At 36.3% G+C, this 27,747-nt stretch overlaps 1 pseudogene; it reads left to right on the top strand.

Annotated features, from left to right (window-relative positions):
• The first annotated feature begins 13,813 nt into the window (after positions 1-13,813).
• Positions 13,814-15,215, top strand: LOC121475089 (annotated as a pseudogene).
• Positions 15,216-27,747: the final 12,532 nt, after the last annotated feature.

Genomic DNA, 27,747 nt, shown 5'->3' with positions numbered 1-27,747 from the left:
AAAGAACTTTTACTTGTTAGATTAAGTCTCTGAAGAAACCCTTTAATGATGTATTCAAAGTATTTTTTTGAATGATGCAACAAAATTTCAGCAAGTTCATTCCAAGAGGAGAGAGCTTATTTCTGTGATCACCTCCAAAAATTTTCCTTTTACAGTTATTCTCTCTGTTGTTGGGAGCTTTGATCCTTTTCTGAAATAGGCTTTTTTATCTCTGGGTTACCAGTCTTCAATGCAATTGTCTCAGGTTCATGCTGATCTTCACGGTTTTTTATTCTACTTCTCACTGGTTGGTAGTGATCTCTTTGAACTGAAAATATTCCTCTTTCCAATAGGCCAGTGTTCTCCTATCCTGTATCAATACAATTTAATCCATGACTAGATTGGTCTTTTGAACTTTGGAGAATTTAAAGATTTGCTAGTACATAGAGTACATTGTATAGATAGCCTTTCTTCAAGTTCGTAAGTTATATACAATCTTTTTAAGTTTACAAGACTCCAACTAAACCCCATAATAAAATGAACTTATGAACCAATTGTAGTAAAAAATAAATGCTGCTTACAGTTTGCATTCTATATTGGCTCCAATATTTCATATATATTTGGAAATGAACTCCCAAGTTTAAAAGATGTAAATAAACATTAACATGTTTGCATTTTCATGGGATCTCACCATTTCATTTGTGTTCCGCCAAGACAGGTGTCTAATGTCTTGATATTTCTTCTAAAAGAATACAAAGCTTCCTTATGATTTCATAATATATCACAAGGAAGAATTTTAAAGCCTGTAGTTACATGCAAAACGGTGACAGCAATTTGAAAAAAGAATTTGCTTTTCAAATCTCATTGGGGAAAAAAAATTAACTTAGTATAACCCAAAAGTTTGAAAAAAATCTATCTTCTAGTTTGAAATAAGAGTGCAGTCTATTTATAAAAAATATATTATTTTTGATTTAAGATTGAAATGTGTTATAATTAACATATACTTCCATGGTAATTCTTCAAAAATGGACTTATGGCATGTGATCTAAATAAGGCAAAAGAGATTATTTTTCTGGGGCATTTGCTGAAGTTTTCAAAAGCAGGGCTTGTGTTTTGGGGTTGCAGATGGTATTATATTACCCTAGAATTGTTGTGCCTCTCTCTACTAGAAAATTGTTGCCTGTAAGTAAGGAGAACCTATGAGAAAATGCAGATTAGAAATGGAAGAAAGAGATCTTGTTTCAAAATGACTGATCACTCTTAGACATTTCTTTTATGAATGTCAACATATTGCATTTATTGCTTAAGCAAAAGTAGATTAAAATTTATGTCATGGAAAATCAATTGTAGAAAAGAGAACAAAAACAAATAAATGCGACAAGTAATCCCATAGAAAAGTATATCATACAACAAATAAAAGATAATTTAAAAATTATGTTTTCAAAATGGTTTGAGAAGTTACTGCAACAATAAAAATATAAAAGAGAAAATAGAGTTATAGGAAAGAATCAATGTACAATAAGAAACAGTTAAAATCACATTGCCAAAGTACAAATTTACTAGAATGGAATTATAAAATAAATAGACAAAAAATAAATCCCACTATGGAAGGCTGATCAAATTTCTAGAGTGTAGAGCAAGAGACACAAAACAAATTATGTGTCAAATTAAAAGACATAAAGAATATTTCCAGAAACTCCAGAATCTCATCCCAGAGAATGAGAAGGGGGAAAAAAACAAAAGGGAAAAATTCTAAGGGAGAAAAATAGAGAGGGAAAGAGAAAAATTGAAGAACATTTCCCCAAGTTGAAGAAAGACTTGGGTCTTAAAGTAGAAAAACATACCAGAGGAAAAATTGGAATATAGGAAAAACTTACATATAGGTACTATACTATTGAGGTACAAGATAAAAAGCATAAGAACAGGGTTCTAAAATCTTAAAAATGAATAGCGTATGATCCCTTCAAAAAATACATAAGTAAAATTGAGTTTTTCATCACAAGCAAGAAGTTAGATGAAAACTGGGAAAAAAAAGTCTTCACATTTTTTTAAAAAATTATTTATTCATGAGAGACACACACACAGAGAGAGAGAGAGAGAGAGAGAGAGAGGCAGAGAAACAGGCAGAGGGAGAAGCAGGCTCCATACAGGGAGCCCCGCGTGGGACTCAATCCCGGGACTCCAGGATCACTCCCTGGGCTGAAGGCAGCTGCTCAACCGCTGAGCCACCCAGGGATCCCTATTCTTCACATTTTGGTGTAGAAATTTATCAGTTACATAAGTCAATTTATAAGTCTATACATGAAAATTATTACTTAAATAGGTTTCATAGGCAAAATAAAGATTTTTCAGACATACATGAAATCTATATCATCACCATCTTTTTTTGTGTATTTGTGGAGGCTCTATTAGATACGATATGGTAAGAAAGGGGAAAATGTGGTATCCTTGCCTGTGTTGCCTAAGAACCTAGGCAAAAGTTCTTGTGCTCCTAATTGTTTTAGGAGTACAATCTCAGGAAAGTGGGAATGAGGCAAGCAGAGAAGAAAAAGTAACCAATACAAGATTGCATTATTGAGCTGGCCACCACTTTGTGCCAAGCATAACCAGTTGCTCAGTCTCATAGAGATATCTTCAACAAATCTGGTCTGGGAGGAAAATGGAATAAAAATTTAACAATGTTCTTTTGGTCTCTCATAGGGAGTTAACATACCCAAACTTTTTGTTTTCACGTTCTTAGGAATCGACAGTGTTTCATATTATTAAGAAGGAAACACTGATGCCTGAAGTATGGGGTAAGCAGTGGAAGCATTAAACAAAACTAGATATGGGTGAGCAAAACAGGATCTAAAGTACCATATCAAGCCTAATGCAAGTGGTATAAATATTTGGAAGAGGTAAAATTAACATTGTTTGCAGAATGTATGATTACCTACTTAGAAATCTAAAGCACATCAGACTCTGATCTGTGGTTACTTCTAAGAAGATGCAATTGGTGGGGACCAAAAGAGGATTTTGTATTTTATTCCAAATATATGGAGGTGTTTTCCTAGAGGAATGATTTCACTATATAGATAAATATGAAAAAAAATATTTTAAAAAGAGCACAGTCCTAGGGGCATTGGCCACATTTTCCTGAGTTGTACCTCTAAGACCCCCACCAGCTTCTCATGGTAAAGATCAGAAAGAAGTCCTCTTCTGTTCCATAAAGGGGAAGGGAGGAAAGTAATCATTTTAAAGTACAACAAAGTTAAAGGTAACCATGATCAAAATATGCCCAGAGCATTTAGGTCTCCATATCAATGACTCGCCTTCAAAGTAAACTACTTTCTCAGAACCTATTCCAACCTGGGGGACAAGCTATTAGATAGCTCTGGCCCCAGTAGCCTTCCTGTTTCACATAAGGGTAGAAAAGTAAAACAAAGGCTTAACAAACTCTTCTGAAGACCACATCCCAGGAATTAGGCCCCCTAAAAACATGAGATTTAAAGAAAATATCATAAGAATGTTTTGTCTCCCCATGCCTACCACACCATCAACAGAGCCCAATATAAAAACTAAGAGGTAAAAGACACATGTCATATTTAAAAAGGAGTTTCTATGGAAACCCAAGAACAAGAACACTAGAAGGAGCTTTGACACCTACAGCAAACATTAAACACAGCCCAACACCTAGCCCCATAAAGACAAAACCTCATAGTAAAGAATCTGTATCTCAGTTTCTATTACCTGATACATCTTGACTGGCTTTAAACAAAAAATTACAAGGCATGTTAATAATCAGGGAAAAACAGTCTGGAGAAACAGAATAAGCATTAGAACCAGATGCAGGTATGGCAGAGGTTTTGGAATTACCAGACAAGGAATTTAAAACCGTTATGATTCATATGCTAAAGGCTCTAGTAGGGGAAAAATGGACAATGCATGAGAACAGATGGGTAATGTAAGCAGAGAGCTAGAAACCCTAGCAAAAATCAAAATGGAATGATAGAAATAAAAATTACTATAAGAGAAATGAAGAACGTCTTTCATGCCTGTTTAGTAGAATAAACACAGCAGTGGAATGAATCCATGAGCTTGAAGATATGTCAATAGGAAGTTTTCAAACTGAAAAATCAAGGGACAAAAAGAACAACAAAGTAATATAACAGAAGATGCAGAAACTGTGGGACAATTACAAAAGGTGTAATTTAGATACAGTGGAAATACCAGAAGGAAAAAAAAAACAGAAAAAAATATTTGAGACAATGATGGCTGAATGTTTTCTCAACTTTATCACAGGCAATAAACTATACATCTAGGAAGCTTAAAAAATAATAAAATACCAAGCAAAATAAAAATCAAACGATTAACACCGAGGCATATCATATTTAAACTCCAGAAACCAAAGAAAAACAGAAAATCTTGAAGAATGTGGAGGGGATAGATATTGCTTTCCCCACACAGAGAGAGAGGATGAGAATTACATCAAACTCCTCAAAAACAATGCAAGCAAGAGTAGAGGGGAGTGAATTGTTAAGCATTGAGAGAGAAAAATAAAGGTCTGAGTTGAGTTGTAATGATACCTTCATCTGAAGTTTGATTGAGAACCTGGCAGATCTCTGTTTCCTTGGTCCTGAAACATAGGAAGATTAATTTCCACTATTTTTAGGTTTTAAGCTTAGTTACCTAACCATCCACTTTTTGTCAAAATATGACAATTCTTGAGACAGAGATTACTGTGAGTTTAAAGCAATCCCTGTAGCAGAACTTTGTTTCTTAAGCAACACAAAACTGATATTTTATTTGACTTTAAAATGTTTCCATCCCAGTCTCCAGCTTTCCATATCACCCCAGACATCAGCAAATATCCTAGAATGAAAGTTGGCCATGCATTTGGGATTCCTCAAATATCAATTCATAATTTAAGACTGCACAATTTTTAAAAGCTCTGCTGATTGCCCTTCCCCCCCAGCAGTGATCCTCTATCTAAACCAAGCTTATATCCATTTTGGCAAATGCTCTCAGGGAGAAAACAACTAGAGGTCTGGAGCTCTCCAGAAGGGTCCTTTCACTTCCAAAATTTTGTTTCACCTCCTCTTCACTAATCCAGAGTACTCTGTCTAAAAATGACAATCATATTTGTACTATCTTTTCTTATTTTTAGTAGTTACAGCAGGACTACTGGTCTACCACAATGTTTTACATCCAACACAGAAAGCATCCTTTTAAAATATATTTTACATTATAGTTTAAATGTTAGAATAGCAGTATGAGTTTATTCTTTTTTTATATTTTATTTATTTATTCATGAGAGACACATAGAGAATGAGAGAGAGGCAGAGGGAGAAGCAGGCTCCATGCAGAGAGCCTGACATGGGACTCAATCCCAGGTCTCCAGGACCACACCCTGGGCTGAAGGCAGACGCCCAACCGCTGAGCCACCCAGGGACCCCCAATGAGTTTATTCTTTATTACCACAATTAATACACATATACTGAGTGTACATACAGAAAAATGTTTAGCAGATATTGGTATATGATCATCAGTGTTGGAGATCCTAGCTAATGAAGATTATCTTACACTGCTCCAAAAGCTACCCATGTTTAATTTCTTAGCATGTTCACAAATCTGCAAATGAAATCATGCTTTTTAGTGGTTCTTACTGAGAAATATTTATAAATATGTAGAATTCAATTTTTATGAGATCTATATCTACATAAATTTGCAACTGTCCTAAAATAAAGGTATAGCAATAATCTGCATTGGAGGAGTTATTTTGTAAGAATGATGAACTTTAGAAGCACTTAAACAAAAGACCACCTTTCCTTTTGCTTAGAATCATTTTACATATTTAAAGAAATACCAACGTATAAAATTAATTTTCTTCTTGTTGAATTCTTGAAGTCCACAACTAATGGCCTAGTAAAGGAAAAATATTATATTTTACTATTCAAGTCAAATAAATTATCATGGGCTTTATTGTCCATAAAATGTGCCTAAACTGGTTGTTCTATTTTCTAGTGCATCCTCTACATATCTTCCAGATGTTCCCATTACCAAGATTTTTTGAATATTTACTCCTTTATGGTGGCATCATATTTCTCAAACTTCAGTAGTTTTTGATCTCTTGTCTTATTTTACTTTCTTGGAGCTATTCTGTCAAGCGTTTTGTGCTGTCTGAAAAGCACTCAGCTATCTGAACATCTGGAAATAAAACTTTGCAATTAACAGTCACATTTTCATCACTGGAAGTCTGTTAGTTTGTGAACATCTTCTTGCCTTTCTACTGGGTATGTAGAGAAACGGCACCATCTGGGTCTAATGAAACAGAAATTAAAACTGAGCATCAGAATACTCATGGCATGGTCGCCCCAAGCATCCCTGTACCTTATTTCACCTACGTGTTTGTTTTACCTTTCTTGGGCTGAGTGCATTTTTACTCCATATTGCTGAATTGCCATTGACACAAAGTGAGAACCAATGTCCTTTCAACAATATTTTAAAATTTAAATGCTTTGATGGGACTAGGGTTCTTCACACATGAGTCTGAATTTTAATAAAACAACACATTTCTTTTGTGTATCTAGTCTTGTTTTGACTTGAGTTAAATACAGTGATTTAGGAATCTCATACTTTCTCTTGGCTGTCATACAAAAAAAGGTTCTACTTTAATTTATGAGGCTTTAGGCTATAACTCAAATTCTGACTCTCAGTAGAGAAATATAAAACATATTTCTGCACTTTTATGTTACTTTGTTTTGAAATCATGCAGGGATGAAATATAAATGGCATTTAACTCCCTTAAATGATTAGGAATTTGCTCATTTTAGACTGATTTTTAGGAGAATCATTTAAATGCAACTATGTTGTATACTTAGGCTTTTAGGTCAATAAATGAAATTGGATTATAATTGAATCCGTACATTTTCAAACTGAGCTAAGTTGATTCCTGCTAATTTCAAAGTCCTTTTTGGTGGGTGTTTGATGGAAAAGAGGGTGTGGGAATGTTGAAAATCTAAATAAAAGTAAGGTTCCTATTGGCCTTCCCACCATGATCAGAGAAGCTTGATTTTTATCTGTTTTACATGTTAAGGTTTTTTTGTAAGATTTGATTTGAATAAACTTTCCCATGACCTTAAAATAATTAAAGTCATTGACATTATCAATGACTCACTCTAGAGATTAAAGAGACCTAGAGATGATAAGTCTTTTTCAGAGGCTAATACACATCTAATTCATGAGAGAATTAGGATAGTTTCTCCTAACTTTACATTTTACAGTCCTTAAATGGACCAACTAGAGAAGTGAGAAAGCATCCAAATATCTAAAGAAATACAGAAAAGCACTACATTTATACCATCATTTTAATTCATAAGGAATTTTCAGAGACGTTAATAAAATATTCCATTTTTGAGAAAAAGATTGATGACTATAGACAACTATAGTTTCAATTTTAGAAGTATGTGTGTGTGTGTTTCCCTTGATGAATGGATAAAGAAGATGTGGTCTATGTATACAATGGAATATTACTCAGCCATTAGAAACGACAAATACCCACCATTTGCTTCAACGTGGATGGAACTGGAGGGTATTATGCTAAGTGAAATAAGTCAATCAGAGAAGGACAAACATTATATGGTCTCATTCATTTGGGGAATATAAAAAATAGTAAAAGGGAATAAAGAGGAAAGGAGAAAAAATGAGTGGGAAATATCAGAAAGAGAGACAGAACATGAAAGACTCCTAACTCTGGGAAACGAACTAGGGGTGGTAGAAAGGGAGGTGGGTGGGGGTTGGGGGTGACTGGGTGACGGGCACTGAGGGGGGCACTTGATGGGATGAGCACTGGGTGTTATTCTGTATGTTGGCAAATTGAACACCAATAAAAAATAAATTTATATATAAAAAAAGAACTGGCTAATTACATATGTAGGGGGATAGTAGGATAGCTGGTAGACATACAGCACTTCTGTTTTTCTCAGAATCACTCTGAGAATCCCTAATGTGTTCAATAAACATTTTGTCAGTTTTTTAAAAAAATATGTTATAGTCAATATTAATGATCCAATATGGTACTAGTTATTCTAACTTAGAATAAAGATCTCAAAACCATAAAGGCAACAGATCAGTGGAACTATAGAAAAGGTGATAATTGATTTTTTTATAATAAATTTATTTTTTATTGGTGTTCAATTTACCAACATACAGAATAACACCCAGGGCTCATCCCGTCAAGTGCCCCCCTCCGTGCCCATCACCCATTCACCCCCACCCCTGCCCTCCTCCCCTTCCACCACCCCTAGTTCGTTTCCCACAGTTAGGAGTCTTTATGTTCTGTCTCCCTTTCTGATATTTCCTACCCATTTCTTCTCCCTTCTCTTACATTCCCTTTCACTATTATTTATATTCCCTAAATGAATGAGAACATATAATGTTTGCCCTTCTCTGATTGACTTACTTCACTCAGCATAATACCCTCCAATTCCATCCACGTTGAAGCAAATGGTGGGTATTTGTCATTTCTAATTGCTGAGTAATATTCCATTGTATACATAGACCACATCTTCTTGATCCATTCATCTTTCGATGGACACCGAGGCTCCTTCCACAGTTTGGCTACTGTGGACATTGCTGCTAGAAACATCGGGGTACAGGTGTCCCGGCATTTCACTGCATCCGTATCTTTGGGGTAAATCCCCAACAGAGCAATTGCTGGGTCGTAGGGCAGGTCTTTTTTTAACTCTCTGAGGAACCTCCACACAGTTTTCCAGAGTGGCTGCACCAGTTCACATTCCCACCAACAGTGTAAGAGGGTTCCCCTTTCTCCACATCCTCTCCAACATTTGTGGTTTCCTGCCTTGTTAATTTTCCCCATTCTCACTGGTGTGAGGTGGTATCTCATTGTGGTTTTGATTTGTATTTCCCTGATGGCAAGTGATGGGGAGCATTTTTTCATGTGCATGTTGGCCATGTCCGTGTTTTCCTCTGTGAGATTTCTGTTCATGTCTTTTGCCCATTTCATGATTGGATTGTTTGTTTCTTTGGTGTTGAGTTTAATAAGTTCTTCATAGATCTTAGAAACTAGCCCTTTATCTGATACATCATTTGCAAATATCTTCTCCCATTCTGTAGGTTGTCTTTGAGTTTTGTTGACGGTATCGTTTGCTGTGCAAAAGCTTCTTATCTTGATGAAGTCCCAATTGTTGATTTTTGCTTTTGTTTCTTTTGCCTTCGTGGATGTATCTTGCAAGAAGTTACTGTGGCTGAGTTCAAAAAGGGTGTTGCCTGTGTTCTCCTCTAGGATTTTTGATTACTGGAATTCTACCTTTTGTGTTGTAAAAATTATGAAAAGATGGAAAGAATTACAGATTTTTACATCATGATCATGCCAGTGTTAATCATTGAGTATAAAAAAAAACAATGGACCTTTCTCCTCTATTCCTTAAAACCTGAAAACTTCTTAGCAAATCAGTCAGTATCCACTATCCTTAAGAGGAAGAATAGATCTACAAATTAGAAATATGTTTGGTATAGTAAAATGGATTACAAATGACAGTTATTCCTGTGTATATGTCATTTCACAAAACTTCCTAGTATTAGGAAACAAAGTATGCAATTTGGGTTCAAATGTGCATTTATTACAGTGAAATAATAGATCTAGAGGTGATAGTGATTCCATTAGTCACTAACCATTCACCTGTCTGACAATATTGCTAATCGGATAAACAAAATGCCATATAGATTACATTTTGTACTTTTGTAATAGCCGCTTGAGATTGATATGGATTTAAAGAAACAGATGGATTATCCAATAACATCTACACAAATTTCCTTGTATTATTTGTGCTAACTTCACAGTTCTTTTGCGTCTCTGATCTTCAGCTATCTGTACTTTAAGGTATACATAGTCTGAGTGATTAAGAACTATAATAAGTCTAACAAATACATCAGTAATCAAGTCTGAATCTTCTTCAGGCCAATTCTCTTCTGTACATGAAATGACCTGAGGACGTTTTAATTTACCAATACATTTGACCTCGATATCAAGATTTTAAATTCTTTCAATTGAGGTTAAAAAACACATAATATAAAATTCACCCTCCTAACCATTTTTCAGTGTCCAGTTCAGTAATGTTAACTATATTCAATTGTTGTGTAACAGATCTCTAGAGCTTTTTCATCTTGTAAAACTGAAACTCTTTATCCATTGAGCAACAAGTCCTAATTTCCCCCACCCCCTTACCCAGCCCCTGGAAGCCACCATTTTACTTTCTATGTTCATGATTTTGACTACTCTAGAAATATGATATAAGCAGAATCATATAGTACTTGTCCTTTTGTAGGAAATGGTTCATTTCAATTTAGCACATTGGCAACAAGATTCATCAATATTATAGCTTGATGGGATTTCCTTATTTTTAAGGCTATATAATATTCCATTGTATGCATAAATTTCATTTTCTGTATTCAACTGTCAATGGATATTTCAGCTTCCATTTCTTGGCTATCATGAATAATGCTACAGTAAACATAAGTGTACAGATATATCTTTGATATCTTATCAATTTTGGATATACATATATACCCAGAAGTGGAATCACAGGATAATGTGATAGTTCTTTTTCTTTCTTTCTTTCTTTTTTTAGTTTTTTGAGGGGCTTTCTTACAGTTCTCCATAGCAGCTGAACCATTTTGCATTCTCACCAACAGTGTACTACAGTGCCAATTTCTCCACATACTCATCAACACTTGTTTATAGTGGTCATAATTGATGGAAATGATACCTCATTGTGGTTTTGATTTGAATTACCATAAGAATTAGAGACATTGAGCATCTTTTCATATAGTTAATGGCCATTTGTATATCTGTTTTGGAGAAAGGTCTATTCTGGTCTGTTGCCCATTTTATGATCAGATTACTTATTTTTGTCATTGTGTTGCATTAAAATCAGTTTTATCATAATTTTATTAGGTTTTACAATATTAATTTTTACCCATGAAACATGACAAATAGCTACTTTACATGTAATATTATAACAGATGGAATATGCAGCAGATAATCTTATATGATCAAATCCCAGCAACTCGTTTAAACTTTTACCATCATAATTAATGAGCACACAGTGTTCATGGAGATTATTATGAATTTGTGTTCTCCAGATTCCATTCAGTAAATATTCGCTGTAAGTTGCTTCCTTTCAGGGGTCCATCATAACAGACATATCTTGGAAAAAGAGAGGCAAGTACATAACTGTATTAATATTGTTTCATATGGTCATAGAGCTCCCAACACATTATCCATTTTGAGAACGTAGATAGCTCTTGAATGTATGTTGGTTGGGATGGCTATCATCCAGCTCACTTCCTGGTTCTTGTAAAAAGACGGTTTCAGCAGAATGTTTCACTTCAAGTGCAACTGAGTCAAAGCCAAGGGAGTGATTATTCTTTTTCTCCAAGTCTTTCTCAGGCACCCAAATGATATTAGCATTTCCCTTTTGTTGTAACATATAACATTCCTTGACCCCTTCTGCCTAAGTAACAATCTCACCTTTCTTTGGTTTACCATTAATCTTTACCTAAACCTTTCCTGCTGAGATAGGATCAGGCACTAGTCAAGTCCATATTGCTACTAGCAAAGTGAAATGTACCAGGACTTCCTCTTTTATTCCATTCCCAGTGAAATGGACAAATATACAGAAATGGTACTATCACACTTACTAGGCAACAAAATATTTGCTACCATCAATTCCAACTTGGCAAGGAAAGGGAAAGAAATAATCCATCCCATTAATTCTTTTGGAATTCTTTCAGTTAGGTTCTGATTAATAGACATACTTTCTTATTTTGGAATATTACCAGGATCTGGGACAGTGGCTGTAGTCTAGGGACCACTGGATCTGCTACTGAGAGAAAAAATTGTGGTTATATGCATGAGAAGACTTGTATATAAGCTTCTGTATAATCCTTTATACTGTATTTCCCAATTTTAATACAAAAATGTAACAATTTATCTAAGAGATACGTATCATTAGTGCTCTTGATATTCACTTGCAAAATATAAGGTTGGAAGTTTGTAGATTCATCCTTCAATATTTTGTCACTCTCCATCCTTTTAAACAGGTATTTTAATTGACCATATCAGTTATTAACCCACTACTGTAAGGGTGATAAGAAATATAAAGTCAATTGAGAGTGCTGTTCCTATGTTTCTGAACCCATTGTTGCACTAGGTAAGTGGAGAAGTGAAGGCTTTGATCTGATGATCAATTAACTAGGAGGCCCAAACTGGTACAGTATTTTTTTTGTCCTGGTTCTTTTTGGTATTAGCAGAACTGGCTTCTTTTTATCTTAGTATTTTGATAGTATTAGCAGTACTGGTTTCAGTTACTGGGTATGACAATCCAAACCCAGATTATAGATCAAGTCCTGTCAGTGTCCATTGAAGTACCTCCCTCTCCAGGCAGCAATAGATAAAGAGCCAAATTAACGTACTTGCCAACTACTTGCTGGAAAGAGTAAACTGTACACTTTGCTTTTTCTGCTTTGTTAAAAGTTTGACTTTGGTAGGAGTCACCAGTATATGTCACCATTTGGCAAATCATTGAATGGTTGGAATTCTTTTGTGTCCATTCATGCCATGGACCTAGGTTGCCATTTCAAGAGATCAAAGTAGGGCGTTAGCTGCTTGATTCCAATTGCCTTCAACTCCAGAATAGGGCTGTTTTGATAAGCATCCAAAATGTCTTACTTTGATTTTATCTCAGAATTTCCAGAAAGATTTTTTTAAGAGCAATATCTTATATAAGTATCTTTTCATGATCCATTTGGTCCATTTTACTGATCTATATGGGTCCACTGTAAGCCCAAGAGTTACTATACCCAAACAGTAGGGCTTTTTGTTGTTGTTGTTGTTTTTCTTCTTCTTCTATTATTGCAAGAAACAGCCTGTAATTTAGCTGTTCCATGAGAATGTTACTACTTGCTAGATTCAAAGTACCTGACTTTACACTGAGTCTTGGACCTTACTTCTATAATCACCCTCTATAAAACAGACCAAATGCCAACCTCTACAGGTACTTGATCTGAAGCATGCCCATTAAGCAATAGAAGCAGGCAAGTCCTTGGGCAGGTCGACAGTAGATCAGAGGAGGAAGAGATTATTTGTTTAGAATGGACCCTTTCTTGTAAATCCCTGGTTGGATGTTCTTGAATATATCATTTCTATTTAACCTCACAAGGGAACTATTTGAGCATCACCCTCTCTTTTAGAATGTTGTTCTGGAACCACCAATGGTGATAGGCATTTCACATCTTAATGTAGTCCAAAGGCTTTACTTACTTTGGCTGTCTGCATAGCTACCCAAGAAGAAGCCAGTAACTGGCTTTACTCAAAAGCAGTGTACCAGAGAGTTTCTTTCTTTTTTTTTTTTTTAAAAAAACATTTTATTTTTTTTATTTTTTTTTAATTTTTATTTATTTATTATAGTCACAGAGAGATAGAGAGAGGCAGAGACACAACACAGGCAGAGGGAGAAGCAGGCTCCATGCACCGGGAGCCCGACATGGGATTCGATCTCGGGTCTCCAGGATCGCGCCCTGGGCCAAAGGCAGGCGCCAAACCGCTGCGCCACCCAGGGATCCCCAGAGAGTTTCATCTGATAATTTTCTACTTCAAAAGACTAGAAGTCACCGGTAAGTAACAGTAGGTTTGAGAATTTGTAAGAGACTCCACTTGCCATGAGTGTAGGTTGCTAACATTTTTAATATCATTTCAGGTTTTTCTCAGGATGGTAGAGGCCGTGTAGCATTGCTGTTACTCTGAGGAGAGAACAGTCGGTAGCAGGGTACAAAAATGCAGAGCAATAAAACCTTTAACTTGGAGAAGCAAAACTATACTCCAAGGAAGCATCATCAGCATCACCACCAGCAGCACCACCAGCAACAACAGCAGCAGCCACCACCACCACCAATACCTGCAAATGGGCAACAAGCCAGCAGCCAAAATGAAGGCTTGACTATTGACCTGAAGAATTTTAGGAAACCAGGAGAGAAGACCTTCACCCAATGTAGCCAGCTCTTTGTGGGCAATCTTCCTCCTGATATCACTGAAGAAGAGATGAGGAAACTATTTAAGAAATATGGGAAAGCAGGTGAAATCTTCATTCACAAGGATAAGGGCTTTGGCTTTATCTGCTTGGAAACATGAACCTTAGTGGAGATTGCCAGAGTAGAATTGGACAACATGTCACTTCGTGGAAAGCAGCTGCACGTGCGCTTTGCCTGCCATAGTGTATCCCTTACAGTCTGAAACCTTCCTCAGTATGTTTCCAATGAACTGCTGGAGGAAGCTTTTCTGTGTTTGGCCAGGTGGAGAGGGCTGTAGTCATCATGGATGATCGAGGAAGGCCCTCAGGAAAAGGCATTGTTGAATTCTCAGGGAAGCCAGCTGCTCGGAAAGCTCTGGACAGGTGCAGGGAGGGCTCCTTCCTGCTAACCACGTTTCCTCGGCCTGTGACTGTGGAGCCAATGGACCAGTTGGATGATGAAGAGGGACTTCCAGAGAAACTAGTTATAAAGAATCAGCAATTTCACAAGGAGCGAGAGCAGCCACCCAGATTTGCACAGCCTGGCTCCTTTGAGTATGAGGATGCCACGTGCTGGAAGGCACTGATGGAGATGGAGAAGCAGCAGCAGGACCGAGTGGACGGCAACATCAAGGAAGTTCGTGAGGAGGAGATGGAGATGGAGGCTGCTCACCATGAGTACCAGGTCATGCTAATGAGACAGGATTTGATGAGACGTCAAGAAAGCTTAGGAGGATGGAAGAGCTGCACAACCAAGAAGTGCAAAAACAAAAGCAAGTGGAGCTTAGGCAAGAGGAGGAGTGCAGGCGCCGAGAGGAAGAGATGCGGCAGCAACAGGAAGAAATGATGCGGCAACAGCAGGAAGGATTCAAGGGAACATTCCCTGATGCGAGAGAACAGGAGATACAGATGGGGCAGATGGTTAAGGGAGGTGCTATGGGCATAAACAATAGAGGTGCGATGCCCCCTGCTCCAGTGCCAGCTGGTACCCCAGCTCCTCCAGGACCTGCCACTATGATGCCAGATGGAACCTTGGGATTGACCCCACCAACAACTGAATGCTTTGGCCAGGCTGCTACAATGGAAGGAATTGAGGCAACTGGTGCAACCCCTCCTGCATTCAACCGTGCAGCTCCTAGAGCTGAATTTGCTCCAAACAAACGTCGCTGATACTAATAAAAATGTCAATGTCTAGTTTCCCCAAAACCCTTAAAAGCAGGACCCTTTTTGGACTAGCCAGAATTCTGCCCTGGAAAAGTGTTAGGGATTCCTCCCATTAGGTCTTCCTTGTCTGTACTACTTGGAGGGAGTTTACTGGAGGCTGAAGGGAAGGACGGGGCGGGGGGGGGGGGGGGGGGGGGGAAGGGCGATATTTAACAAATCAGTTCTGTGTGGTATATCATTTAACTAATTGATTCGGTGTGGTGCATTCCTGAAGTCTTATGTGATTGTTGAGGGTCTTGGGGCGGGGGGTGGAACCATGGCAAAATGGATCCAGTTAGAGCCCCCATTAATCTTGATCATTCCATTCTTGTCCATCCTGTTCTTTTTGCTTTCTCATTCTTATATCCTCCAACCCCATACACACTGCCACATACGCCACAAAAACAAACATCCCCCAAAGACCTTAGCCCCATTCCATTCGCTCACAGGTGAGAATTCAGGCAAATGTCCACAGAGGTCACAGACAACATATATATGATTATGGTATATCCAGTATATTACCCCTTCATGTCCTAAGCAAGACCTTTCTCTTAGAGATTTTCATTTTAGTGTATCTTTAAAAAATCTTGTGTTGCCTCCATCTTTTTTTGGGGTAAGGACAACCCAGAAATGGCCCTTTTATGTCTATGATGCTGTTAACAGCTTTTGATAGGCCTAGTACAATCTTGGGAACAGGGTTGCTATATGCTGAAGGTCAGACAGTAGCTCTTAGCCTTGCCTATCTTTCAACATTAATTATAATTAATTATAATTATAATTTCAACATTAGGACTATATGGTATAAGAATAGCTTGAGTTACAGTCTTCTATAGTTCTAAAAAGACATATTTTTGTTCAGGCCTCCAATTAAATATGGCCTTTTTTCTTTTATTTTTTTTTATTTATTTATTTTAGAGAGAGTGAGAGAGCAAGTAGAAAGGGGCAGAGAGAGAGGGAGAGAAACAGACTCCGTGCTGAGCACGGAGCCAGACACGGGGCTTGATTTCACAACCCTGAGATCATGACCTGAGCCAAAACCAAGAGTCGAATGCTCTACTGACTGAGTCACCCAGTCCTCAAATATTGCCTTTTTTCAATTATTTTAAGGATTCTAGTCAACAGTATCCCAAGGTGAGGAAAGGATTTCTCCAAAAGTCAAGAAATTTCAGTGAGTATTGTTCACACTGAGAGATAGGCAGTGAAAATAATTTACTTTTAGTGGTCTATGATAAGTCACAGGTTGCTTCAGTTCTTATAATTCTCAAAACTTTAACAGTCTATATGGGGTTCTGCATTTTTATAGGGTTAATTTATAATGCCTGTAGTATTTATATTACTGCTAATTGTACTAGATTGTGACAATATAAAAAAGGGTTCAAATATCCTTGTAATAGTACAGTAAATATATACTAGAGACAGTTTCACATAAATTTAAATCATTGTTAATTCTTCATAGTAACCGATATTGAGAAAAACACATTAACCAGATCAATTACAGAATACCAGCCCTCATTATATTTCATTGTATTAGTTGAATAATATATCAACATCACAAACTGAGGCTATTGGGAATACTGTTATCCTGAGTCTCATAATTTTCTGTCTGCCTCTAAATTCCACCAGCCGCCTTCATTGTCCACACCAGGCTATTGAACAATAAGTTTATGAGCCCTAATATACTTGAATCTAACATTTCCTTAATTAAGGCATAATTTCTTGTCTTCCAGGTATCTGATACTGTTTCAGTTTACCATTTGAGAAGTCTTAGGTAACTCTAACGGCTTCAATTTTGCTTGTCTAATTAGCATTTGACAAATTTCTACCTGATTAAGAGGAAGAATTTCCATTCACATATTAAATTCATACTAATTATGAATAGTATTCATAACTACCTGGTAGTAGTTGCCATCAGGACATACTTTTTTTTCCTCACACATTCCAAAAGTTAAACAGACATTAATTTTTACCCAACTGCAGTAGTATTTCCATATCCTTGTCAATTAATTCTACCATCCCCAAGAGGCTTATTAGCTGTTCTAGACAGTACTATATGCTGTGGTCCTTTATCCAATAGATCTAAAAGAATTTCTCTTCAACCCCTAAGTCATTTCATCCATATTAGGGTAACTTACCTGAGACTGAGAGAAGAGACCCTGAATTTCATGTCAATTTTATTCTATGACAAACATAATGTTGAAAGACAGTATTTTGCCACCCAATACTGGAGACTGACCAAAACTTTTCTTTGTTTGTAATTGGTTTAAGCTCAGATAAATGGAGCATACCTGCCTTGAGGTGTTCTGATATCCAGGAAGTTTGAGGAGAAATACTTACAAGTTTCTGAATTTCGCATAAAGTTCCACCAAGCTTTTGATAAGCACACTGTCAATCTTCTCCTTTTTTATACATTTATAATTAACCATCTTAAGACTTCTATTTGATGAGATCCTGAATAGTTGCCCTCTTTTATTATCTTGAAGTCCCCTATGAGAAAGCTAGGATAAAAGATCTGTGACTGCTTCTTTTATACCCCCCATGATCCCAACAACAAAGTCATTTACAGTGCTTTACTAATGGGACTATTTTTATTATAGTATAATCATGAGCTGGATGGAGGACAGGTATACCATTTGGGAATTCATTTCTATTGGAGTGAAGAGTCAAATAGCAGGGGTCTTTGGGCCTGAGGCTTTCCTATCCCAATGAGTGACACCAGGCAGAACTGGCCTACTTAAATCCCAACTCCTTCCATTTCCTCAGGCAGTACTAGCAAGGAGTAGTGAGAGCCCCAGTGGCACACAATAAGCCAAGCAGATCAAAATAAAACTATGCAGGCTCAAAAAACCACAGAATGAAGCTATCTTTGAAAGAATAGGCTAGGACAAAATGAGGTAGGACCTACAGGCTAAAGCTAAACTGATAAAATAAAAGATTTAAATAGGAACCAGAATTTCTTAATATATTAAACTTCCAGGATATAATTTTAAAAATCACCCATCATACTAAAAACTAAGAAAATCAAAACTTGAGTGAAAAAACAATAATCAACTGATGGTAACATGGAGATAAGTCAGACATTAGAATTATTGAAGATCCTATTTTAAAGCAGCTATCATTCAGATGCAATGAAACGTCAGGACACCTGCACCCCGATGTTTCTATCAGCAATGGCCACAATAGCCAAACTGTGGAAGGAGCCTCGGTGTCCATCGAAAGATGAATGGATAAAGAAGATGTGGTTTATGTATACAATGGAATATTACTCAGCAATTAGAAACGACAAATACCCACCATTTGCTTCAACGTGGATGGAACTGGAGGGTATTATGCTGAGTGAAATAAGTCAATCGGAGAGGGACAAACAGTGTATGTTCTCATTCATTTGGGGAATATGAATAATGGTGAAAGGGAATATAAAGGAAGGGAGAAGAAATGTTGGGAAATATCAGGAAGGGAGACAGAACATAAAGACTCCTAACTCGGGGAAACGAACTAGGGGTGGTGGAAGGGGAGGAGGGCGGGTGTTGGAGGGGAAGGGGTGACGGGCACTGAGGTGGACACTTGACGGGATGAGCACTGGGTGTTTTTCTGTATGTTGGTAAATTGAACACCAATAAAAATTAATTAAAAAAAATAAAAAAAATAAAAATAAAGCAGCTATCATAAAAACACTTCAACATCAATTATAAATTCTCTTAAATAAATACAGAAAATTGAGGAATAGAAGTTAAAGAAAACAGTAGAAGCAAATGTAAAATATAGAATAGTAAAATTTAATAACAGAAATAAAAATACTTGCTGGATTTGTTTATTACTAGTTGAGATTATAGAAAATAGAATCAACTAACTTAAGGACAGAATACACTTAATCTGAATATCAGGCAGAAAAATAGGGAAAGAAATATATATAATATAATAATATTATATAAAATTATATATAATGGAGCCCCAGGGACCTAGGCAATAATAATAAATATCCAACATTAATATCATTGGAGTCTACTCCTAGTAGGGGAGGAGAGAGTGAAAGTAAAGAATATTCAAAGAAATGATGGCTGAAAATTTTCCAAACTTAGCAAAGGACATGAACCTACAGATCTAAAAATTCAAATGAATCTTGAACAGGAAAAAAACAAATTGATACCAAGGCATATCATAAGTAATTTTTTAAAACAAACAGAAGCAACACATTACCTATGGGAAATATCAATTCAAATGATTTCTCAGCTATAATCACAAAGAAGAAGTAAGTGGCACAAATTTTTCAAGTGCTAAAAGAAAAGAACTGTCAACTATGAGTTCTATGTCTAGCACAATCATCCTTCAGGAGTTATAGGCAAACAAAACATTCTCAGATGAAAGAAAACTAAAGGAATTTTTCACTGGCAGACCTATCCTTAAAGATTGTCTTAGGGATCCCTGGGTGGCGCAGCGGTTTGGCGCCTGCCTTTGGCTCAGGGCGCGATCCTGGAGACCCGGGATCGAATCCCACATCGGGCTCCCGGTGCATGGAGCCTGCTTCTCCCTCCGCCTGTGTCTCTGCCTCTCTCTCTCTCTCTGTGACTAGCATAAATAAATAAAAAAAAAAAAAAAAAAAAAAGATTGTCTTAAAAAAAAGTCCTTCAAACAAATGAAATGATGAAAGAGAAAATGTTGGAGGTTTAGAATTGAAGAAAGCAAAATAGAGCAAAAATATAAATACATATAATAGACTATCCTTTTCTTATGAATCCTATAAATTATATTGGAATATTGAAACAAGAATTGTAAAACCATCTGATATTCTAGATAGTGATATTTGAAGTAAGGAAGGTAAGGGAACCTAAAAGGAAGTGAAGATTCCACACTTCACTCTAAGTGGTAAATGTTTATACTAGTAGATATAATAAGTAACATTTGTATATTGTAATACCTGAAATAACCACCATGAAAGCTAGACAGAGAAAACACTAAGAAACAAACAACTACAAATAAATCAAGATGAAATACTAAAAAATGTTCAAGCACCCACAGGAGGAAAAGAAAAGAGAAATAAAGGAATGAGAACCAGAAAACAAATAATAAAATAGTAGACTTCAGCCCTAACATAGGAATAATTAACTTAAATGTGAATAATTACCTGAAATGTTAGCCAAAAGAGAGTTTGATGGGAAGTATTTTTAAAAATGGCCTGAATATATGTTGTTTACAAGAAACTGATTTGAAATTCATAGGTACAGGTAAGTTAAAACTAAAAGCATGGAAGAAAACATATTGTGCAAACATTTATCCAAAACAAGGAAAAATGAATATACAAATAGCCAGTGACATAGAGGTCAGAACAAAGAAAAATACTGTAGACAAATAGGGACAAGATATATCAATTTAAAAAATCAGGTTAAATCATAGGTAGACAAATAATCCTAAATGCATAAGAATCAAACAACCATGTCTCAAAATACATGAAGCAGAAACTGTAAAGCTGAAAAGAGAAGTAGCCAAATCCATGATCATTGTTGAGGACTTCAACATCTCCTCTCAGCAACTGATAGAACTACTAGACATAAAGTTAGCAAGGATAGAAAAAAATCATATAACACAATCAATCAAGAAGTTTACATTTTACATATATAGTTTAACCCCCCACCCAAAATAGCTTACTGAACATTTTTTTCAAGCACCAATGATATATTTATCAAGATGAGCTATATCCTAGACCTTAAAGCAAACCTTGAGTAATTTAAAAGAATTGAAATCATAGAGTGTGTTCTCTGACTAAAATGGTGTTTAGCTAGAAAGATAACACCAGAAAGATAACAGTAAAGTACCTATACATGTGGAATTAAATAACAAATTCTATTTAAAAATCCATGAATGAAAGAAGAATGAAAATTAAAATATAAATAGGAAAATATGTGAGATGCAGCTACAACTGTGTGAGAAAAATATCTTTAGACAAAATCCTATGTTAGGAATGAGGAATGGACTCAAATCAATCTAGTTTCCCACACGAAGAACCTGGGGAAAAAAACAAAACCCCAAAGAGAGTAGAAAAAAGAAATAAATAAAATAAAGAACAGAGATCAATGAAATAAAAAAATAACAATAGAGAAAAATCAATTAAATAAAAGTTCGTTCTTCAAAAGAAATCAATAAAATTGACAAACCTCTCTAGCAAGATTGACAAGAGTAAAAACAAAAGGCACAAATCACCAGTATGAGGAATGAAATAGGTATATCACCACATATCCTGAAGTCATGAAAAAATAATAATAAGAGAATATAACAAAAAACTTTTCAGTCCTAAATTTGACAACCTAGAAAAAAATAGATCAATTCCTCAAAAACTAAAAACATATACCTAAACTGAACTAAGATAAAACAGATAATCTGAGCAAGTCCTGTAACTATTAAATAAATCAAATCCATATTTTTAAAGCTCCCCAAATGGAAATCTCCAGCTCCAGCTGGTTTCACTGGAGAATTGTACCAAACATTTAAAGAAAAATTAACACCAATTTTTACAAATTTTACACTATCTATTTCAGAAATAGAAGAGGAAGGGACACTTCCCAGCTCTTTTTATCATGCCAGAATTACTCTGGTACTGAAGTCAGACAGCACAAAAAAAAAAATTACAGACCAATATCTCCCAAGAATTTACACATAAAAATCCTGAACAAAAGTATTAGTGAACCCAATCCAGCAATGTATTTAAAGAACTATCTACCATGACCAGGTGGTATTTATTCCAGGTATGCAAGATGGGTTAAGTTTTTTTTTTTTTTTTTTATGATAGTCACAGAGAGAGAAAGAGAGAGAGGCAGAGACATAGGCAGAGGGAGAAGCAAGCTCCATGCACAGGGAGCCCGATGTGGGATTCGATCCCGGGTCTCCAGGATCACGCCCTGGGCCAAAGGCAGGCGCCAAACCACTGCACCACCCAGGGATCCCACAAGATGGGTTAAATACTCAATACAGCAATGTAATCCATCATATCAGTAGGTTAAAAAAGAAATCATATGATCATATCAATTGGCCCAGAAGAAGAATTTACAAAATCAAATACCATTTCAGGATAACATTTTTCAGCAAATTAAGACTACAGGATGATCACCTCAGTTTGCTGAAGAGTATCCTTAAAATAGCCTACAGCTGACCTCACACTTAATGATGAAAGACTGGATCCTTTCCTCTTAAAACCAGGTATAATACAAGAATATCTGCTCTCATCACTCAGGTTCAACATTGCTGGAAGCCTCAGTTACTAACAATAGGTCCCAAAAGGATACAGAAGGCACAGCACTTTGAAATAAAAAATTAAAACAGCCCTATTTGTGGCCAAATGGCTGCAGCCTTTCCAGACTTCATTTGTGTACGTCACACTGTCTAGAGCAAGAGATCTTTCTTCACCTTTTACATATTTGACTCTGAGTTGTACAGTTGTGGTCAGGAGGATGATTGCACTGATGGCTTAGACCTAGGTTACTGTTCTTTCCTGGACAGTTGACACTGGATCTAAGGAGTTCAGTGCCAAATAATCATGTTACTAATGTCGTTGGATAATGGGGAGGAAAGAGAGGACTATACAACTTTGTTATTCATAAATAAATCTACCTGTGGGAAAGGTACTTGCAGATAATAATAAATACGGTAAAGAATATTCAGCAGGTAATGTGATATTGACTGTAGGTAGAGCAGAGGCTGTTTTAGATAAAACAGAGAAGGTAAATGAGAAGAAAGTGGTCTTGTGAAGAGATTGGGAAGGAACAATCTAGCCAGACCAGGTATGGCGTGGTTGCTTATTTCATTCTCCATCTCCTGTACAAATCTGTGAAGTCAACAAGGTCAGCAACCTTGCTGGCTAACCCCTTGCTATTAATTTGGCAGAGCCTACTAAAGATGAGATACTCAAATACATTTCTGAGTGAAGAAGAAGGAAGGGGAAGGAAATCCCAAGCACAAAGCCTCCTCCATAAAATGCTTCGGAACTGTCTTTGAAGGAATGGAAAAGAGAAAAGCTGTTTCAGGCCACTAGGACAGATGAACAGAGGCATGGCATGTGTACGGAGGTGTGAGCAATCTCTCATGAGACAGACGGGGAAATAATGTGGAGTAAAAAGGAAGGAAGTTTAAATAAGTAAAATCGGTGTCAATTACTGAGTCTTAGAATGCAGATAGAACCTAACCTCTGATGGCCTAGGCAATAGGGAAGCATTATTGGTTCTTGAACAATGAAGTAAAATGATAAAAAGAATTTAAGTAAAATTATTCTGTAGGGAGTAGACTGATGAAATTGATAATTACCGTCTTTAATTATCCCCATCGTAGGGGATAAAAACTAACATTGGTGAAAGGATACCAAATAAACCAGATTGTATTTTATTTTTTAAAGATTTTATTTGTGTGTTTGTTTATTTCAGAGAGAGAGAGAGTGCACACCCAAGCATGAGCAAGGGCAGTGTCAGGGCAAGGGCAGGGGCAGGGGCAGGGGCAGGGGCAGGGGCAGGGGCAGGGGGAGCAACAGACTCTCTGCCGAGCAGGGAGAGGTGGTGGGGCTTGATCAGAAGGCAGACACTTAACTAACTGAGCCACCCAGGTGCCCCCCTGGTCCCCGCCCAGATTGTATTCTAATAATAATATAGGAATTGTTATTAGAGGTTAACACTATTCTATGTACTTTATATGTACTCGTGTAATGCTTGCATAATCTTTTGAGATGGGTATTGTTTTCCCATTTTATAGGCAGTAACTGAGGGACAGAGAGAGAACTAAGAAATTATCCAAGTTTATTTAGGTGGTAGGATGTGATGCTGAGTAGAACTCTACTCTTAACCAACACTTTGTGCTACCCTTCCATGGTACTATGGAAATAAAAGGGTTTTAAGAGTTTTCAAAAGAGCAGGAATGGACAACATTTGGACTCTTATACAGAATACTTCAAATTCTAGTTCAGCATCTTTAGGGAATACCTGAGCTCTTTCTCCCAAATGTCATCTATTAGCTCTTGAACTATATTCTCCAGGATTTCAATTATAAAAAACAAGGCATAAGAACTTCTCTTTTCTGTATATATTTTCATTGTGTTCTTTCCACAAATTCCTTTTCCTATAGAGCCTGAGTTAGATATTTAATATTTTCCCCTAACATTTTTTTTCTTTTTGCTTTCACGTATTTTTCACTTAACAATCTATAATGCTTATTCTTGGGGGAATTATTTTTTTACAATATTTTCTGTTTAATTTTGTGGAACTCTTAAATTTTATGAACATATTTGATTTATGCTATAAGTATATAATTCTACTTATAAATAATAATATGTTTAGGTTAGGAAAACCCACAAAATTTAAAAACATGTTTATTAGAATGAGAATACTCCCTTTAGTAACTCATTATACATAAAGTACGTAGTTAAATAATATTCATGTACTTAATTCACGAGAACTCATTTCTGTGGTAGTCCAAATTGGTTCTCTACTTCTCCTCACCAAAAACACTCACATCTTTATTCTTTTCACCTCAAAATAGTAGAAGTGTTCATCTCAGCTGAATGCTATTTCAAGACTGTATCTTAAAGCATTTTAAAAGCTTTACTTTATATTTTATGTTTTTATTTATAATCTACTCTCGTAATTTTCAACTATAAAAAAGTAAATTATTCAGAAAGACATTTTTTTTAGTGTCTCCTTTCAATGTCACTCTCTAACATGGCATGACCTAGCCATAATTTTCCTTGAGGAGGTTAATATTTAGGTACTAATTTTTGATGTTCTGCAAATACCATATTGATTGCACACTAGAATGTTTAATCAGCTTTTCTAAGCAGAAATGCTCTTTATCTTTTCATATTCTGTAAGACGTTTTATCTGTAATTAAAGAGTCAGCTATACTGAAAATCATTGTACTTTGCTCTTTCCAGTATTATTGTGTAATTATTGATTGTTGGACTGCTTTTAATTCTCTCTTGCTAGTATAGACTACATCATTTAAAAATACTTATTATGTTAAAAATCCCAGAAAGGATTGCATTATATCCATTAAGTTTTTTTTTCTTAATTCCATTCAATATTTTTATATCAATGCTTATCAGAAAAACAAATTATATAGCAAATTTGTAGCCTATTAGTGATGTAACTAATGACTAAGCACATTTAAATGTAGAATGGGTTGAGATGTTTGAGGAGCCTCATTCCTACTTTCCATTTTTTTTAAGTTTTTTTGTGCCAAAGAGGACCAGCAGCTGTGAAAATAATTTTGCAAAAATGTATTAGGCATGCATCTTAACAAAATCAATCATTAAATAACTAGCGAAGATATTTTGTGACTTTTTTTCTTAAATGAAAGAATTGACTTGCATCCCCAGAGCATATGGGTATATCAGAGAAATGACATACTTTCTCAAAGGATAAATTAACTTGCATGACTAACGATCCATTTGGGGAAACTCAAGCAAATTCTGTTTGGATATTTATTCTTTTTACATATCTTTGCTCTAGCTCATTGATTCATAAGCCTAAACAGAGTTAAAATAGAAATAGGGACACATTAAGCTTCTCTGAGTCAGTTATTCTATATAGCCTTAACCTTAATTATATTGGTTTGTCCTTCTCCCATGGCTGTTAAATACTATAGTATGCAAAACTATTCCTGGTACTATTGACAAATATGTCAAACCTTGTATTCATCAAAACTGATCTGAGGGTTCTGCACCATATGTATGGTCAGATATAGGCTGTATGGTCAATTTCATGAAATTCTGTGGGAATCAAACAACAAGGGCAGAAGCATCTGAATCTCAGAGAGAAAAATCAGTTGGAGTGTCCTGGCTATTTGAATCCACCTCTTGTGATCACAAGAAACAGAAATCCATTCAAGTTAGTCCAAGAAAAATGGAATTTGTTATAAAGGGGGGTGTCCATCTGAGTACAATAAGGGGAAGTCACAGAAACTTGAACAGGAAAATTTTAGGACAAAGAATTATAAAGTTATGAGTAGGGAGTAACTATAAGGTTGGAAAGAGAACTCTGCAGGTAACCGTCACACTGAGGGAAGGTACATACATTGTAGGACAGGGTTGGAAGAAAGGATTCTAAGGTGAGCCTTAGATTTGGTTGAAGGAGGTGTCATTGCAAAACCCTGAACTAGTTTGCTAGTTCATGTGTCTGGGCAAGCAGGATCCAATGCCATAGCTGGCCAGGGTTAGTGAGCAGGTGCATACAGAGGAAGTGGGTAGGGGCTTTCTCTAGAGCAATGGAATCTGTGGTATCCATTAAGAGAGGGAACCAGGATATTGGTCTTCCACGTGCACAGATGAGCTGAGCCTGAGGCAGGTGCCCAGAGCCTAGGGCATGGTGTTCCAGGAGGAAGGTCCATGAAAAGTGGTCACCAGGGCGGGGTGGGGGTGCATAGCTTCAAAGTGGTTGAAGGACTTCATGTTCTGGGAGCACCACTTGGACACAGTGCCAGTGGATATCCCTATATACCCACTATTGACAGAATGTGCAACAGAAGCAAAAAAGAAAATACAAAGTAAAATGTAGCACCCCAGAATCAGAAGTCGTCTTCCTCCCTCAGTGTCTCTCCTCTCCTGCACCCCTCTACTGACACAACTTAACATGTGTCACTGTTATAGAAAAATGTTTGAGGTCCAGTCCGTTATTACAGGGCAGGTACTGATGGGTGAATTTGGATCTGAGTGGTAGTTAAGTGGTAGTTGGCACAAATGAGAATGGAATGATCTTATAACTGCCACTAGATAATCATAAGAAATCAAATCTGCACTTAGGGACCAGTCTTCCTTCTTCTGTCTCTCTTTTTCCTGTCTTCCTTCAAGTTATCTCTTAGTAAGTCTACACTTCTCTCCTCATCTTGGGTTCCTTCTTTATCATTTTGACTTGTATATGGTTGTCACAATCTCTGTAACTGTGTTCTGTGTTCAGCTTCAACTTCCGTTCCTAACACATGCATTCTTTCAGGACTTAATGTGCCAAGTCTTGAAAAAGGGAATCTATTTAGCAAAGTTCATTGTTGTGCACAGACTTCATTAAATGTGTAGATTAATTGTCCTTGAGACTACTTCTAGCCTAAATAGTTTTGTACCTGGGAGTTGGGTCACATGTTCTAAAACAAGGGAAGACTCTTCAGCAGGAGTCATAGATAGTTCCCCACTGCAAGTGGTGGGACCATGGACTCTGACACACAATGGCTGATAATATCTGTATTGGATTTGGGTGATACTCATATATATACGACAAAATTTTTCATAGGAAGCAATTATGTCTAAGAAGTTTTATATTTCATGCCTTCTAAATATTTTATGCTTATTTATAATTCCTTTTGCCTAAACAGAAAACAGTTTCTCTGGAACTGGATCACCTTCACTGGATCACCTTCAGTTTTTTCATAAATTCTTTTTTTTAACTTAGAAACTAAAGGAAATAAAATTGGATCTTAAAAACAGAACTTATAATGAAAGAATTATATCCTGATTCTTTGTTAGACCCTTCTGCATTGCTCAAGA

This window comes from Vulpes lagopus, chromosome 13 (assembly GCF_018345385.1).
Source record: "Vulpes lagopus strain Blue_001 chromosome 13, ASM1834538v1, whole genome shotgun sequence".
In the NCBI taxonomy this organism is placed as follows: domain Eukaryota; kingdom Metazoa; phylum Chordata; class Mammalia; order Carnivora; family Canidae; genus Vulpes; species Vulpes lagopus.
This window is presented reverse-complemented; position numbering and strand designations above follow the sequence as displayed.